Raw genomic sequence first — 14,857 nt, 5'->3', positions numbered from 1 at the left:
TTTATGTTGTATATTGTAAATTGTGTTTTTGGTGGCATTGAATTTTGCCTTGTAAACTGCCTCGAGTTGCCGGAAGGTTGTGAGGGGTGGTATACAAATATACTAAATAAATAAATAAATGTAAGGTTACAAGCAATCCCCAACCAATCACTGATATATATTTTCTGTTCATCGTGGGAGTTCTGTGTGCCATATTTGGTTCAATTCCATCATTGGTGGAGTTCAGAATGCTCTTTGATTGCAGGTGAACTATACATCCCAGTAACTACAACTCACATATGTCAAGATCTATTTTCCCCCAAGAGCGCCTCAAGAGCGCCTCTGGGCAAAATCAACTATACTGCAAATGCTTACTTTGCATAATGGGTTGAGCTGCCCCTGATTACAAGATTTTTTTAAAAATACAAAGAATGAATATATTTTAATAAAACTTATATGGATTGTAGCATAGGTGTTACATTATTTTACACATAATCACCATTCAGTTCAATACCTTTTGTCATCCATGGAACAAGTTTTTGATGCCTGTGTCATAGAAGTTTCCCTCCGCCTTTTTCAGCCAGTTCATCTCTTCAATTTTCACCTCCTTGTCATCGGAAAAGTGTTTTTCACCAAGGTGTTCCTTCAATTTAGTACACAGATTATAGTCACTGGGTACAAGATCGAGGCTGTGAGATGGGTGGCTTAAAACCTCCCAACCAAATGAATTCAACAACTCTTGTGTTGCATGAGAGGTGTGCGGATGCACATTGTCATGAAGGAGACAGACTCCCACCATCAGCATCTCACTATGTTTCTTTGGGATGGCTCTGCAAAGTTTCTTCATGGTCTCACAATATATTCTATAACCATTTTGTCACATGCTGTCTTGACAATACATCATCTCCATAAACTAAAATGATTTCATTAAGAATTATGTGGCATTCATGCCTTTAACATTTATGTAATGTGTTACAGTGTGAACCTTGCACTTGGAGGGAAACAGAATAAGGACGCTCATTTCTAATCCTTACCATAATGCCAGTCGATGAGCTACTGGCGACTGTCACTGCTTGTTCACTTCCGGTGGCTTCCTGCTACATGGCAGTGATATCAACTTCCCCCAAGAAAATTCCCAGCGAGAGCTACATGCCTTGTAACCTTATTTTCTGGATAATCCTCATAAAAAGGTTTCAACAGGATGCAAACACAACAGATAAAGTGCATCATAGTGATATAACTGTGTAGTGTGAAAGGCACACAGTTTTACACAATAATCTACTTGGGAAAATTAAAGTCCTCATTTTCAACTTAATATATAATCCATATTTTGTTGCACAGATAGACAGAGGAAAACTTTCAGAGAGAAAATAATAAGAAATGAAGGGTTATGATTTCTCTTAGTCCTCATCTTCTCTTCAAACTGATATATCCTCCCTTTTCTATGAAGGGAAGGTGTGTTGGGACTGATTATATATGACTTCAATATAAATTTCTTTTCAAAGCAGAGAAGTCTGAAACTTCTGCTGTTTTATCTGTAGCTAACGTATTCTGTTATATTGTTGTATATTATGCTTATCTACATGTACAGGCCAGAAACTCTCAAAGCAGTTGTTCTTCACTGAAGCACAGTTAGAGATGAACACTTCTGCTCTGTGATACTAAAATGCCTTGGGCTCAAATGTTTATGAAGAAGTGGGATATAAACTGATTATGGGAGCTGGAATGGCTTTAATAATTCAGTGTACAGTTCTATAGAGATACTTTACAAAGCCCTTGGTAGAATACTCAGTTTGCATCTGCTGTCAAATAAAGCTTTTTTGAATTTTTGTCAGGATGTTTTTATTAAAAAGAAAAGGGGAGGGGAGAATCCAAAATTTGTTTAAATCCAAAAGTTGTTTTCCCTTCTCTGTTGTATTTTGAAATAGTTTTGAATAGAATGACACACTGAACTACTTTAACTTCCACACTTTCTTTGGGATAATATGCAATATTGCAGCTTTTAGATAAAATGAACTTCTGGGGAAATCTCATATCTCATACATGCATTCACTCAGTATGTACAGAAACTGTAAAAGGGTGTACTTTCTATTACTACTCAGCTGGAGTCAATTATAATGGGAGCTTCCAATGAATAGCAAAGCAACAGTGAATGGCCAATTGTGAGGCTGTCAGTCCAAAAGCCCTCACAACACAGTGTTTAAAACACACAGTTTAAAAAGCAACACAAAATAATAAAAACATGGCTGTTTTCACTGGTTCTTAACCGTAGCCTCAATGAAGGAAATTCACTTCTATACAAAAGAAAACAGTTAATTTCAAAGTGAGTGTGCTGTATAATGGCCCTTATTAATCTAGTATAGCTCTTCCAGGAACTAACATACAACTGGCAAAAATCCATTTGGGTGTGTATAAGCCATTCTACCCAAACAGATGATGGGTCGTGTGGAACTACCACTAAAGTTTTCTTAAGTATCTGATAAGTTCGGTTAAAACAATATTCAGATGGAAGAATTATATCTTCCAAAGTTCGGTTTTTCTAATTGTCTGCATTACACGGGGAAAAGGAGATTCAATTTTCTGAGCTCAGTTTTTAATGCCTAGATATAGCAACTATGAGTTCATAACTCAGACAAAAATTCATCTGCTAGGGAATTCTGAAGTTCTAGAGAGTCCACGTTTTGCAAAATAATCCTAATACATCTACCAACCATTAATTATCTCCGGACAGCTAATCAATTTAATTCCTATCTAACTATTTCAGGTTTTGTGGCTTATTAAATTCCGTTCTGCTTTATGTATTAACTCACATAACTATAATTCCCAAGACAGTAATCTTAAATCCCCCAGTGGGGAAGAAGTAATAATTTAAGATAGTTTTAAATGAGTATAGCTAAAAATATTGACAGCATAATTATCCCAAGTTAGAGTATAGAGTCCTGAAATATTGTTACACAGACAAAGATAATGAGATGCTCCACATTCTGTGTAAGGCCTAGGTACATATTTAAAGTTTTATAGTTATGCTTAGTATACACACAATTTGATATAATATTCCTGAAATATAGTTGTTCTGTGGGGTCCAAACTGTCCTATCTAGAATAGATCTATTGAAATCAATGAGATGTAGGTTCTTTTGATTTCAGTGGATTCTAAGGCAATTAGGTCATAATCTGAGTCATAATACTTTAAAAATTTGAAAAGCACATTTGCTGACAATTCAACAATATACATTTTAAAAATGAGATTCAACTGAACTGGAACCAAGGAGAGAATGGCCAAGTTCCTGTAGATCAAAGAACATCATCTCTCTAGCCATCAGACCTATGACAGGGGTGCAGAATCGGTAGCCTGGATGGGCACAGCAATTTAATCCAGTGATAATGCAAGCAAGTTTAGTTTGTCAACCATGACAAAGTCCTGGATAGGACCCAGTGTAGCTTGGCTGCTGGATTTGCCCACCTAGGTTTGTAGAGTTACATCAATACAGGGAGACAGAGGGTCATTAAGGCTGTATATGTCAACCTGAGGAAATCTGTCCACCTTCATCTTACAGCTGGCTTGGAGAAGATGCAACCAATATAGTTTTCATGCAACTACTGCTATAGCTGATCCTGAAGATACCAATAGCATGTTAAACCTTTAATAAAGGAACTGAGAGAGGGCATTTAATATGATGCTGTATACTGTGTAGAATGACCTTCTCTCGACTTTGAAATTAGGTATGTATCGACCATTTTTAGATGAATTTTAAAGACACATCTCCGAATAGAATAGAATAGCTTTGTATTGTCGAAGGTTTTCATGGCCGGAATCACTGCATTGTTGTAGGGTTTTTTTTGGGCTATATGGCCATGTTCTAGAGGCATTCTCTCCTGATGTTTTGCTTGTATCTATGGCAAGCATCCTCAGAGATGGTGAGGACCTCACAACCTCTGAGGATGCTTGCCACAGATGCAGGCAAAATGTCAGGAGACAATGCCTCTAGAACATGGCCATATAACCCAAAAAAACCTACAACCTAGAACAGCTCTATTTGTCATTGTGCCTTTGCACAACGAAATTACATGCCTTCCCCTACACACACCAGAAAACAACACAACCATCCCTCCACACACCCCCATCACCACACAGCCCCCAATGTCACATCAATGTGAAACCACAGAGTTCAACATAGCCACAGCTCTAGAATAAAAAGTAGCCTTCAGTCTGTTTTTCCTTGTCTTTATCACCCTGTATTGTTTGCCAGATGACAATAATTCAAAAAAAGAATATGCCTGGTGGGATAGATCCCCAAGAATGCTCTGAGCTTTCTTAAGGCAGCGGGAATTATAAAGTTCTTTCAACAAGGGGAGAGGGCAGCTATTGATTAACTGTGTAAAAGTGGTGACCCTTTGGAGCACCTTCCTTTCTGCCACTGTGCAGTTACCAAACCATGTGCAGATGCAGTAGGTTATGAATGCATTCTTGGTATATTGTGACTATACATTTATTCCAGTGGATATACAGATATGCAATAATTTTAGGCATGTGTATTATATATAGATTTCAAAATTATATATATATATATATATATATATATATATATATATATATAACTTTGAAATCTTTAGTTCTAAAAAACATATTAATAATGGTAAATAAATAATAAATAAATATGGTCTGATAAGAATCTGAGCTTTTAAGTATCTTAGTAGTATCATAGAGAGGCACTGTGATACAGTTATTTGAGAGTTGGGCTTTAGAGATGAGGGTTCAAAACTTTGTTTGGCCATGAAACCCACTTTGGACAGGTCATACGCCCTCAGCTTCAGAGAAAGGTAATGACAAATCTCTTCTGAACAAATATTGACAAGAAAACCCTATGATGGATTTGTGGATCAGAAATAAATGTGAAAGCATGCCGCCGCCACCACCACCATTACCCCAACAACATAAAAGTAACCACATATCAGAATATATTACAGTTATATAAGGATACCAACATATACTTTGCAGCTTGCATACATCAAAACATACTGTTAAATGTCATTTGAATGATTACACTCATCATAAATGTTTCACATTAACAAGAAATGATAACATGATTATTTCCTGTCTTTTGCAAAAGGTCCAAATCTACAACATATTTTACTTCAGTTCCTAATTAGTATTCTTTGCAATGTCAGTTTACATTTTGTTCTAAATTAATATTTGTATTTTTATGTGAGAAACAGAAATAAAAATGAAATAAATACTGTTATAATAACATTCTTTTTTTATCTTCTGGGGGAAAAACACACATATTAAATGACCTACATGTTCAGGGAAAGCATTATCTGTTGGGTGGGTGGGGGTTGAATTAAACATTAAAATAGTATTAGTTTTAAAATCTCGATCCATTAGATCTGATTAATCTTCTCAAAATGAACTTGATGGCTATCATCTCAGTGTGCCATCTGGGCATGGGAGCATGAGGCCATTCTCAAAATTAATCCTAATCGAGATGAAAACAAGAGAAACTATAGCAAAAGAATAACAACATGTTGTCAGCTACTTTGATACCAATGTTGTTGGGATCACACAAACAAACACTGTAAGAGATGTTTGACAGTGGAATAGACTATCTCAGAGGGTGGTCGGCTTTGATTCTTTGAAATACATTGCCCAACACTGCAGAAAATTGTGGAGAACTTGGTCAAGTTTCATCATATATTTGGGACCTGATCACTGTAGATTTTTCACAATAACATTGACAAACTTTCCAGCAAACTTAGATTCCCGTAATAAAAGAAAACTTTGCTTTATTTTGTGCTGGATACTTGCTTCAAAGAATGAGTCTAGACAGTGTTTTACAGTGTTCCTGCCAAAAACTGCAAATTGTCTAACTATGTGTCAACTTTGTCTATGACTCTATTTGGCTATGTATCTTACCTGCAATGATAAATTAAACAACCTTGATTCCCCAGTAGAAAATATGCTAGACTGGAATTGTATCCTTACCCATTCAGTGACTTGCATGTAGGAGTAATCATTTTTAACCAGTTTAAACATTCTCATCCATATATAGTCTCAGTATTTTCTGGTCTTCTAGATAGTCCTGCACAAAGATTTTCCAGAAGATGTAGGCTTCAAGTTTTAACTAAAGTGGTAAACATCTATGACATGTACTACAGAATTGCTACAAGGCAAGCAGGCAACATGGTTTATCTTTCTAATCTGTGTAGACTAGGGGTCCTCAAACTTTTTTAACAGAGGGCCAGGTCACAGTCCCTCAGACTGTTGGAGTGCTGGATTATAATTTGAGAAAAACATGAATGAATTCCTATGCACACTGCACATGCTATATTTGTAGTGCAAAAACACTATAAAACTGTTGAGACAAAAACAATACAATAATTAAAATGAAGAACAATTTTAACAAATATAAGCTTATTAGTATTTCACTGGAAATGTGGGCCTGCTTTTGACTGATGAGATGAAATTGTTGTTGTTGTTGTTGTTGTGTGCTTTCAAGTCATTTCAGACTTAGGTTGACCCTGAGTGAAGGCCGGGTAAATGACCTTGGGTGCCATATCTGGCCCTCGGGCCGTAGTTTGAGGATCCCTGGTGTAGATCAGTCAGTCTCACTCAAGCTTAGTTAAGTTTGAGACTTAATGTCCACACTTTCTTCATTATCAGCTCAGCTGAAAATTTGCTGTGTATCTATGTCTTTGTTACCTAGCCAGAGTTAATATATCAGAAAAAAATGCATTTTGAAACAGAATTTGGAATTTTTACCTTTTTTTTTTTTTTTGCACTGCAGCTCCTGGTACCACAACTCATCCAAGGGGCACTGACCATGGGCACATCTGCACTGAACAATTATCCTGAAGAGATCGTGAATCAACTCTATGGTAGCTAAACAACACAAGGAACTTCAAGTTGATGCAAGGCATGGCTTCTTAATGCAGTCTTGAATTGTATTAACCAGTCATGAGTTGCTCCTAATTCTTCCCAAGTATCTGGAGTAAATCACGATTTTGGGTTGCAGTTGGGCCAGTTCTGGGATTGAACCAGTTGCAACTATTAAAATGGCCATTCCATATTACCTAAGTTTGGGTGGCCTGGGGACATGAGATAGCACTTACTATCTCCCTCCCATGCTCGTTGTTGTGGTAGACAGAAGACACAACATGGCTAGTGCTAGCCAGAGTAGCAAGGCAACTGGAGATGGGAAAGGAAGAGGCAATTCCTCCTCTCCTCTGTCCCTCCTCCTGTCTTGCTCTGACACTCTGGAAGTGACTGACACTAGCCATATCATGTTTACTGGCTCCACAATGTTGATAATGGGAGGGGGGAGTGATAAGGTTACTTTCTGATGGTGCCATACTGGGTTTGTATGATTACCTAGACATTGTCTCATATGTGGAACTCTTTCCTGAAATCAATTAACACAATACTCCAGATCCAAAATCTAATCAACAAAACACAGTCAAAACGATAGTGCAATATCTAGGAATTATTTGAAGGATGCCTTTACCTCATCTCCAGTTCCATTTCTCTCATGTGGAAAATGATAACTCTGAATAGAAAAGCTTCTGCTACATATGAAGAACTCCATAATATTGGAACTCTGCATTTTTAGGATTCTCAGTTTTGTGGATAGACTCTATGGTAGAAAAGGATTGCCTGCTCAAACTGAAAAACACAACAGTGCAGCTAGCATACTCCCATCTTCACATACTGTATTTTTACAATAACTGAATGGAGATATGCTATCTCCTAGAAAAGAGGAAATGTTAGTAGACTTCAAACAATTTAGTTAACTTCTATTCACCTTTACCTGGATGTGAAGTCATTATTTCATAGTATCATAGAATCATAAAGTATGAAGTAACCCTGGGGCCATCAGGTCCAGCCCAATACTCAATGCAGGATCTCCAGCTAAAGCATCACCAGTAAGTAGCTGTAAAGTCACTTTTTGAAGCATACAGTAAATGAGAGAGTTCACCAGCTCTCTAGGTAAGTATTTTTTTAATCTGATGCAATTAACTGCTGGTTGACATCTTTCTGGTGATATTGAAGTGGAACTCTGGGCATTTAATAAGAAACGGTTGCATATAATAAAGCTTCAAATATGTCTGCCATTACGCATGTTGAAAGTAAATGTTCTTTGTTTATATGATAGATTAGGAATGCTCTGCGAGTTCATGTGTAGACCAGTTACAATCACTGGCCACATAACGATAGGGAACGATAGTTGGCTTCTATAAATCAATGTGGATGTTTTATGTTCGTTTTTTGTGTCATTATCTAAATTTTGTTTGATTACATTTGGTTTAATTTATCGATGTTAGGTTCTAATATTTTTATATGTGGGGTTTTCCTGGGATTATTTGTCAGTACCTGTTTGTTCTATAGAGGTATTGAATGTTTGCCATTGTATAATGGAATCTGCCCTGAGTCCCCCTGGGAAGATGAGGTGGAATATAAATAGAGTTGTTGTTGTTGTTGTTAAATTATTGTGTTAGCTTCATCTTCCAGTATGCTTTGTAAATGTCATTTTCTCTGTACAAACCATGGATACTACGACATATAGTATTTAATTGAATTTTATTTCTATATTTCTTAGTAACTAGTGATTTCATTCACAAAACACTTGGCCTAAGATCAGAGTCCCATTAAGAAAAGTAAATCCCCAAACCTTCAAATAAACCTGCTTTCATCATTAGTATTAGTGAAGGGGCAAAGGTGAACAATTGGTGGTGCCTAATGACATTCCTGTATATATGAAGTATTTTTTGAAGATCAACATGTTTTTCTACTCCTGTACTATTCAGACCATAATTGTTCTCCCACATCAAAAGGTGAGATGCTGACTTATTGAATTGATGTTAACTTGGCAAGTTGGCGTTCTACCTATTCCATAAGAGTGCTCTCACTAAGAGAATAGAACAAAGACCTCTCTTTAGCTTCTCCCAGTAATTTGAGTATTCATTTTTATTTTACAAGTGTCATTCACTGTGTTTCAAAACATAAAGCAAAACTTCACACAGGAAAAGCAAATTAACTTCTTCATGTACGCAACCATATTTTTCCATTATTGGCACTTTGCACTTTTGGCCTGCAACATAAAGCTGTTTACAGTGACATGAACAACTCTTTGAAGCAATAGTTTCTGAAACATGCATGTGAAAGTTTCCTCCTGAGAGGAAACTAGAACTTATTTATTCTATAATGTTTCTAGCCTTGATAGCAAAAGTAGATTTTCAGCAAGGCCATAACATCAATCTAACAATATTTGTTGAAAGCCTTAAGACAGACTTTATATACCACTGAAGGGTTTTGGGTAGCTTTTTTTAAAAGTTGCTATTCTCGTTTTATCAGTACACTTAAATCATGCATCTTGACATGTTTTAACACACATTTTATATTCATTCATAATGTGCAGTGCTGATACTTTCTTTGTTCAAAGCTGTGCCTGACATAGTAGAGATCAGTCATAGCAAGTATGTTTTTTCTTTCTTCCAACAAATCATTCTGGGGAGCTGGTCATATCTGAGTTATGATTTCTAGTTCTAAGTAAGATCAAGACATCAATAACAGGTACTTTGATCAAGAATTATACACCCAACACTTTAGAAAGCTTATATGAAAATAATGTGTTTTCTTTGCAAATGCATATATCCAAAAGAGTAAACTTTCCAAGTACTTTATCACACAAAGGTGGCAAACTGACATTGAGATGGGATCATTACCTTTGGAGATGGTCCTTATCACATGATGCCATGCACATCCCATTACTGGACTACCAACTCCCACTATAAACCTGTCCCCGGCTGTTGACAGGAAACAAATCTGTCAGCCTGGAATTGCTCCACATTCCAATCACTTAACTCAGACAAGGGCAAATTAAGGCCCAGGGGCTGGACGTGGCCCCCTGAGAGCTTACCTCAGGCCCTCCTCATTTTCCCTGTCCTCTTGACAGAAGGACATGGTGGCTCACTGTGTCCTTATGCCAAAAAGATGGGGGAGGAAGACATGTAGCAGCTGAGAACCCTCCAGCAGCTGAGTTATTATTATTATTATTATTATTATTATTATTATTATTATTGCCCTCCTCCCAGTATAAAACCCCACCCTTATGCCAGGAGGATGGCTTGAGGAAGGCACGTTGTGGGTGAAAGCCCTTCAGAGCACTCTCAGCCACTGCCTGTCTCACCTTCCTCCTGGCATAATGCCAAGAGGACAGCCTGAGGATCAGAGGAGGAGGATCAGTGCAGTTACTGTATGTCCCTCCTTCCTCTCGGCATAATAATGGGGTGAGCAGCCCCCTCCTTATGCTAGGATGACAACCTGAGGATGACTGCGGCCCTGCCTTGCCCCCTTCTGCCCCACCCTCTCCTGGGCCCTCCCCACCTGGTGTGTGTCCAGCCCCCCTCCCTCCTCGCCTGGCCCACAATGTAGCCCCAAGGCAAAATGTTTGCCCATGCCTGACTTAACTGGTGCAACATCAGGGAATTGGATTCCCCTCCTCCCCCACTCTCCATCCTCTCTCTCACTATTCCAAGGAAGTAAATCATTGGTTTGTTTTGTTTTGGACTGTTTTTAATCAACCTAAACTGTAATTGCAAAACTGCTTTTTTAAAAACATGATTTTTTTTAATATGATAGAACAGTGGAACTGCAGTTCCAGTGCTAAGTGAACAAACATCTCTCGAACCACAAATTAACAATTGGTGTACAGTTAATTTGAGGGACACTCTCATTCAAGTGTACAGATAATTATGAGGGACACTCTCATTCAAGTTCTGGAACACTTTTCACATTCATAGCACTATAAAGCCACTTTAACCCCCATTGCTACATTCTATAGAATCCTGGGGTTTTTCATTTGGTGAACTTAATATGGTTTAATGATTAAAAGACAGCCTTCTGTGATATGATCCCACCTGAATACTAGAGTCATTTCCTAGAAACCCTTTGAAGTATCTCTTCTGGCAGAAATTATATATAAGCAAGACCTTTTCAAGGAATCCATCTGAGATCAAACTTTTAAATACAGCCAAAGGTGGTGGGTGTTCATTGTTATATATCCAGATCTTTTACATCTGTTCCCTGCCCCCACTGCTGGGATTATGGTTTTACTTGTTCTATTATTTAAGTGTTGTGTGCTCATATATTTTATATTGCATTATTTTGATTTATAATCATAAATCTTGTGTGACAATTTGGATTATAAAATATCTATAAATCCAAAGTGGCATTCATAATTTACAATTCTAATTCAAAATAATGTAATATAAAACAAAAATACATACATTTAAATAACATATCAGGTAATCCCAGCTGAGGGAAAAAAGAAATAGACTCATGAAAATTTCTGCCCCAGTCCACAGAGATTTTTTGTTGTTGCTTTTATACAGTAACATAATTATGTTGTGCTGCTTTGGTAATCAAGTATAAAGTCTGTTTAATGAGAGATATACTTGGTTTGATGACCAATCATGGAATTATAAGACTAGACACAGGGAGCTGAGCTAAATAAGGGCCACTTTATTTGATCTATATCCTTTTTAAGTTATTGGGACCTCAAAGGAGCAAGAGAGAGGAACCTAATGCAGCTCCAGCTGAGAACAGGTGTCTATCCTAGACTATCTTCTCTTGGGTGAAATATCTAAACCCTGAGGGCAATCCAATAATTTATGTACTCCTTAGCTGGCCATTTTCTGAAAAGTATATTACTTGTGTTGTGCTACTTTTGTAAGTCAATATAAAATCTATTCTATGACAGGTATATTTTGATTAATATGGTTAACAAGGCAGCGGTGGTGCAGAGGGTTAAACCACAAAGCTGCAGAACTTGCTGACTGGGAGGTCAGCAATTTGAATCCACAGAATGGGGTGAGCTCCCATTGTTAGCCCCAGTTCTGCCTACCTAGCAGTTCAAAAACATGCAAATGTGAGTAGATCAGTAGGTACCACTTTCAGCAGGAAGGTAATGGCACACTATACAGTCATGCTGGACACATGACCTTGGAGGTGTCTACAGACAATGCTGACTCTTCAGCTTAGAAACTGAGATGAGCACCACCCCTCAGAGTCGGACATGACTAGACTTAATGTCAAAGGGAAACCTTTACTTTTACCTTATTTCTCATGCAATGTTGTTTACTATAATATATTATGTTACATCATCAGAAGTTCTGAAAGGCGTTACCCTTCCAGCCCAACCCTCTGAATGTTGCACTTTCCTCGGCTCTATTTAGGAACCACTGCTCTTACTCTGAGCCCCCGGACACAACATCCATTTTTGTTCAGCCATGATATTGGGGTTTTTTTAATGATGTTGCCTGATTGTGATGTTTTTTATTGATTTCTTATTGTTCGTTGTATTTTATTGTGTTTGTTTAAACCTGTAATTTTTGGGCTTGTCTCTTTGTAAGCCACCCAGAGTCCCTTCAGGGAGATGGAGGGAAGGTAAAAAAATTAATTAATTAATTTATTATTATTATTATTATTACTACTACTGCTACTACTACTACTACTACTATTATTTTATGGTATGTGGCTACCTTTGCTTAATTATAAAGCCATGTTTTAACATGGCTCCACCAGTCCCGTTCCCTGGTTTGAGGACTGCCAAAGTATATGTAAGTGCAGCACACATGCATGACACACCACACAGCATACTTTTGTATGGAACCAAGCAACACATCTCTGTATGGGTCCTGTCAGAAGCTGGGAACGAGTGGAGATTGTGTACCAAGGTTTTATAATGACTTCAGACATACAACTCAAAAAACAACTCTTCTGAGCTCAAATGTGCTCACCCTGAGATTTGTCTCTTCATCTAGAAATATGGGAGAACATAATATTGCCTAGAAACAATACTTATTAGCCAAAGACTTGCCAGTCCTAAATGGACCTGTTTTAGAGTTTCCTTTATTAGCAGGCTCTCTTCCATTGGATTTTTCCCATTCATATTTAATTCATACCTAATTCATGACCAGGTGATGCTGACACTTACTGACTCAGTGTTGTTTAACCCTGCATCACATGCTGAGATTGGGAGCAGATGGAATTCTTTAAAGTACATCTACCAGAGATCTTTTAACTTGTCGTGGCAGAGATTGAAAGTGGACCTTTGACATGCAAAGTATGTGCCTTAGTAGGGAACTATGTCCTAAGCTTCAATCCAGTTCTGTTCAGCCTGTCTACCAAATGCACATTGCAATGTGCTATAACGAATGCTTCAGCTATTTAACATCTTTCACCAAGAACGTGCTTAAAACTAGATGCATAAATGCCCCCAGGTGAAGTGTTTTTTTCTTAACCCTTGAAATAAGGTTATACACCTGAAAATATATATTGTGCCACTATCACCTTCCTTTAGTTAAGAAATATATATGTAGTTTGTGCTGTAGATTTTTGATCATTTGGTGACAGAAGTCTAACACACTTTTCGGTGTGTGTGTAGGTGTGTGTGTAAGTATGTGTGTGGATGGATAGATAAATAGACACAATATAATCCCGTATGCAAAGTGTTGGGGAAAGTATAGTGATTTGAATTGGTGTTGCATTCTTCCAGCCAGACAGTTCCTACTGTTATTATCCATTTTGTCTTCACTACATACTGGGATATTTTGATAATGATCAAAATGTAGAAAGAAATACCACAAAGTAGGGCTTTTGCACAATAAGAGCCTCATTTGGAATGAACTCGGTTTGCAGTTTGCTGCACAATACTGTTTTCAGCTTACTGCAACATTTGCTAGCATATTTAAACCAGAATCTTATGCATTTCATTATTTTGATTACGGTTTATTACTCAGTCAAAGTGCATGTCACTTCATGGAATAAGAAAGGAATTTGCAGTCTAAAATTTGATGTAGAACAGAAAGCAGACTTAGGAAAGAGGAAGAAAACAGGGAACAAACAAAAATAAGCATTTGATTACTTTCTGCACACTTGGTTACAGTAAAGCATAGTAGTTCAGAGACAATGCTAATGTTTCCCTAGATGTTTCCCTAAGTTCATGCAGCCCTCTAGATTCATGAGGGTTAGTGATGCAGGAACCCTGTGAAAATGGGAAGTTCTGAATACCTCTAGCACCTTCCCCAACTTTAATATTTAATACTAGATGTTTAAAAATACCGTACATTTATTTCATCCAATTATGTGTTACTAATCTATTTTTCATTGCATTTTCTAGTCTAATAATAACAACAACATGGATGTGGCTCACAAATGGAACTTTGACAAAAGGAGACATAGGGCCTGATTCTGGCAGCCTAAGAACAAGCCATTAGAACAAATGCCATCAAAGTCAGAATTGAAAAGTTGACGACAGATCCCAAATGTAGACTGCAAGGAAGCAGATGAAACAATAGATCACATCCTCAGCTGCTGCAAGAAGATTGCACAGAGAGACTACAAGCAGAGGCATAACACTGTTGCTCAAATGATTCATTGGAACTTGTGCCACAAACACCATCTGCCTGTGACAAAGAACTGGTGGAATCACAAGCCTGAAAAAGTTACAGAAAATGAACACGTCAAACTACTCTGGGACTTCTGAATTCAGAGTGACAGAGTTTTGCAGCACAATACTCCTGACCTCACAATCGTGTTAAAAAACAAAGTATGGATTGTGAATGTTGCAATCCCAGGTGACAACAGGATTGAAGAGAAACAAATGGAAAAGCTGACATGATATGAGGATTTAAAGACTGAACTGCAAAGACTCTGGCACAAGCCAGTAAAGGTGGTCCCGGTGGTGATCAGCACACTGGGTGCAGTGCCTAAAGACCTTGGCCTGCACTTAAACACAATCTGTCAGCTGCAGAAGGCCACCTTACAGGGATCTGCATGCATTATTCACCGATACATCCGACAGTCCTAGACACTTGGGAAA

This window comes from Anolis sagrei, chromosome 3, assembly GCF_037176765.1.
Source record: "Anolis sagrei isolate rAnoSag1 chromosome 3, rAnoSag1.mat, whole genome shotgun sequence".
NCBI classification, from domain to species: Eukaryota; Metazoa; Chordata; class Lepidosauria; order Squamata; family Dactyloidae; genus Anolis; species Anolis sagrei.
The sequence above is the reverse complement of the archived record's forward strand: the minus strand, read 5'-3'. Positions refer to the sequence as shown.